This window comes from Petaurus breviceps, unplaced genomic scaffold, assembly GCF_028583685.1.
Source record: "Petaurus breviceps papuanus isolate PSGF00001 unplaced genomic scaffold, PetGlider_PUasm1.0 175, whole genome shotgun sequence".
In the NCBI taxonomy this organism is placed as follows: Eukaryota; Metazoa; Chordata; class Mammalia; order Diprotodontia; family Petauridae; genus Petaurus; species Petaurus breviceps.
The window spans coordinates 55,659,267-55,663,854 of record NW_027185764.1 but is presented as its reverse complement, the minus strand read 5'-3'; positions in this window follow the sequence as shown (position 1 = coordinate 55,663,854).

The window sequence follows — 4,588 nt, the reverse complement described above, 5'->3', positions numbered from 1 at the left end:
AGATAGATAGATAGATAGATAGATAGATAGATAGATAGATAGATAGATAGTTTGATAGGTAGATAGATAGATTAAAGAACATGAAAGTAAATTACTTCAAAGATATACACAACATATGATTACCTCTCTGTCAGGAAAACATTTTAATGATCCTGGGGAACATTTTCATTGTATCTGTCAGTATTTTAAACATTGTTATATGGAGTTCAAAGCTTAAGTTTTAATTATAAACATAATCAGAGAAAAGCAGTGCCTCATTATATGAAAAGAAGTGAAAGGTTTCTATAGGAACCATTGGAAAAAATAACATATGGAAGATGATAATTTTGCAGTATTTTTTAAGACTTAATCATACTTGTATAGAGGCTTTATTTACATTGAAATATAGTTCCTACCTTTCTTTTCTACCATCTCTTGGCAATTTAATTCTTTTAAATTTTTCATGTGAACAATTTAGGAAAACAGCAAATTTGTGATCTCATTTATAGATGTGGTGCAAACTAATAGCAGTTGGACATAGTTTTTAATCTGGATGAGTTAGGAAACCTAACTGCTTTCCAGATTTTGCTGCACATTTCTAGCCTGATGCAAACAACCTCAGATTGGTAACCAGAGATAAAATAAGCCAGGTACTAACTACAGCTGTATAATTGTTCTAATTCTAGTTTAGACTTAATTGTACTGAATGACAGTATTTATTTTCTTTGGGGTGTCTTTACAGATTAGGCAAAGAGGTATGAGTGTGTGTGTGTGTGTTTTAATGTAAGACAACATTGGAAACAATGTCCACTGCTAGTATCTCTCCTCTCAGTTGCCTAAAGAGAACACTGTGATCGGTGTGTCCAGACTATGATTGATAAGCCAGTGCCTTGCATTCCTTAGGGAGGTGAAGGGCAGAGATCAAATAAAATGAACACATATCTGAGAGTGTGATGATATGAGGAGCATGGCCATAGAGGAGGAGTCATTACTGTCACATTTGGCAGCTGTGCTGAGGACTGACAACACCTAAAGGAACTAGGAAGAAGAGAATTTCATCCAGGAGACACTGGGTGCTGGGCTAGAGGACAGGTGCTATATGATCATAACTTGCAGAAGGGAAATAGAGCAGACTTTGGGTTTGTTAAAACTGCTATGATGGCTGAGAAAAGAACTGATGAGGCCTTGCTTCCCTTTTCTCTTCCCCTTTCCATTTTGCCTGTTCCCAGCTTTTAATTTCTTAAGAGTTTGCTTCTCTTTCCTTTTGTCTCTTTAAGTGTATGGTGTGTCCCTGCGACAGAGCATAAATAAGGTGGATTTTAGCATGTATAAAATTGATTTTTTTTTATTATTTTCTAGAGTTCAGTTTCCCAGGATCCATAGCCATAACAATCTCTTGTTCCCAGGTATTAGATATGAATTCTCACAGTTATGTTCAAAACATCACCAGGCTTGAGCAGCATTTGTGCTTAAATTGTAAACATCTACTACGACTGCACAGTGAGAAACAGTGATGAGGTGATGTACACTTGTGAGTCTATTACTAGCAATATGCTTCTTTGTCTGTTGCCTCTAGGAAGCAGGTAGGCTATGGACAGTGAACTGGAAAATCTTAGGGTTGAATGCACAAGCTAGAATGGTGTGTGTACCTTAACTAGCCCCCATCAAGGCTTGAGAGAAATCTGTGTTTGCCTCAGCTGGCCCACAATAAGGCATGAGGGGACTTAGGGGATGCACACTTGTGTTTGTCAAGACCTACCCCATCAAGGTGTAGGGGTACGTTGCCCGCTTCTTGCCAGCCCTTGCGAGAAGGGTGATTAGGGAATGCTGTAGGAATTTGTGCTCCCATTACCAGCAACCACTGTGAGAAACCTAGACTAGAATAAAGTAATATTATTTGCTTGTTTCTTTTTGAGGGGGGAAGGCAGGGCAATTAGGGTTAAGTGACTTGACCAAGGTCACACAGCTAGTAAGTGTGTCAAGTGTCTGAGATCAAATTTGAACTCAGGTCCTCCTGACTCCAGGAACTGTGCTCTATTCACTGAGCCACTACTGCCCCATAAAGTAATATTACTAACCCCTTTGAATCTGTCTTAGTGTCTTTTCTGCTTGACCAGCTCAAGAACAAACCTGTACTAGCAGCCCTTCTGTGTACTGTGTTTATGTGTCTTACACTGAGAAAAGGTTATCTATGTCCAAATGTGTTTATCTACACAAGGTTCAGATTATGCTATATTATTTAATAACCAATATTACTCTATGATCCATCCTTTTCCTCATTTTGTCAGGCTCCACTTTTGAAGGGCAGGCAGTTTCTAAAGGATATGAATTAATAATGTGATAATTCCAAGCCCCCAAGGTATTTGTTCCTATACCAGCTTGGGCTAGACCACTCCCAAGTTGGATTCTGTTTATCCTGTAGAGAGAACCAGTTTGAGCTAGACCCTCCCCAGAAGACTTGTTTTCTAATCCAAGGTAGGGGAGACTTGGTCTACATGGGAGAAACCAAGTGGGGGGGGAAACCTGATTGAGATGACTTTTGTTTTTCTAGTCAAGATTTCTAAAGGCATCTGGGTCTCATAAAGCAACTAGTATTCCTTAAGTGTCAGAGAATGTTGTAATCAGCCACATCTGAAGGCTAGCCCACTTTCCCCAGTTGTCTACTAATTCTATTACTTGATGTTCAATCCACACCCCCACTCACCCCCAATGACACAATGATAGGGAGGAGTTGAAAACTCTTTACCAAATTTTCCATTAAAATATCTACCAATATGACTTGCTCTGCCTTTGCCAAAGGAGGTACTGTCAGGCCAATCAGAATGAGATATTATCATGCCAATTAGAATGAGGTACTGTCATGTCAATCAGACAGAATATAGCACCTATGTTTACAAGATCCTGCCAACCCTCATATCAAATATTAGGTCACTTAGAGAGTCCAATGACCCAATTTATTGGTTACTACTAGCCTAACTGACTGATTGGGCTCATAATTTCTACTCTCAAAATTTCTATTGCCACACAAGGAAGAATTTTATTTCTGCCAGGAGATTGGAAACAACAGGTTGACCACTCAGCTCTCCTTAGCAAAAAATGCTTGTCTAGAGAAAATTTTACACATATACACACATGTGTATATGTACGTAATGTCTCTCTGTGTGTATATATACACATACATATATGTATATATGTTTTTGTGTATACACATACATATTTATTAATATGGTTAAGATACTCTCATTGTCACTTTCCCTCAATGGGGAACACATGCCCCTATCTCCAAAGGTTTGACTCCATTCTCACTTACACAAAGACCAATAGTTATTGCTAATCTTTAAGTAAATCAACATATTATGTGGAAAGTCTCTCAATTTACCATGATTAAAAGTAATAAGAGATGAATAGATAAATAGATGAAATGGCTATGCATTGAAGTATTGCCAGGGGAGGTGTTGAGGGGAAGATCTGTTTCTATTTTGCTATTAGCTGGAGAGACAGATTAGAGGAAGAGAATGTGAGGGGATCTCAGATTCAGGAAGAAATGAATTTCAGTCCTGCTCTAAACATATATTGGCTATGTAACTGACCAAATCATTTAATCTTTCACTGCTACAGCAATTCTGTAAGTCTGGGGATAAGCAAAGGATTCAAGATGGAGTCAATTCAGTAATGAGACAAAGACAATTTGGATAGGCTCAAATCAACAAATGGATGGGGCACTGCACCTCAGCACCTTCCCAATTGTTATAGGAAGGAGCCACACGATGAATAGCAAGTAATACAAATGTTGTAGACATGCCTCCCCCAACAGACCTCCCATCAATACTGATTCACAAGCAAGACTGAGAACAATGGGTCACTGAGTCAGTAGAGCTTTCAGTGTGCCTTTCCTAAATTGATAGCAGTCACAGTACTTTTAGCATCATTTCCTCTAGTTTTCCTGAACTACAATGGGCCCTATAATATGTGTTAAATTGTACCAAACTTATCTATTCAAAACAATAAAATTATAAACTTTCTCATCAAGTAAAAGTTCTTTATATAAAAAGAAATTGAAAAACAAAATATACAACAATACAGGCTGCTCATTGTCCAGCACTTAAGGATGACCACAGATGTTAACAAGAAATGACCAGGCCATGGGGGTAGTTCAAGGAAGAATTATGAACTCCATTTATTGATTCTTAAGATGAGACTTTTATAGAACAATAAGACAAAAAAGACTCAAGTTTTCTAATCATTTCCTTAGTCTCTTGTATCCTGGAAGTAGCACAGAATAGATAATTTGATAAGGCTGTTAGGAAGAGTGAGTTAACTCCTTTCATATGCGACTGCACATTACAAAGGATGCTCTAGAGAGCTGGCTTCAAGGTCTAAGCCAAAGCAGTGATCATAGAGGGCATTTGCATAGGAGCCAAAAATCTAAAAATAACTAATGTCTTGAGGAAGAGCCTATTGGTCTCAGAACTCAAACAACATCATTTTTTCTATTATTTTTTTTAAAGCAATTGGGGTTACATAACTTGCTCAAGGTTACATGGGCAGTTATTTGTGTGTGTGTGTGTGTGTGTGTGTGTGTGTGTGTGTGTGTGTGTGTGTGTGTGTG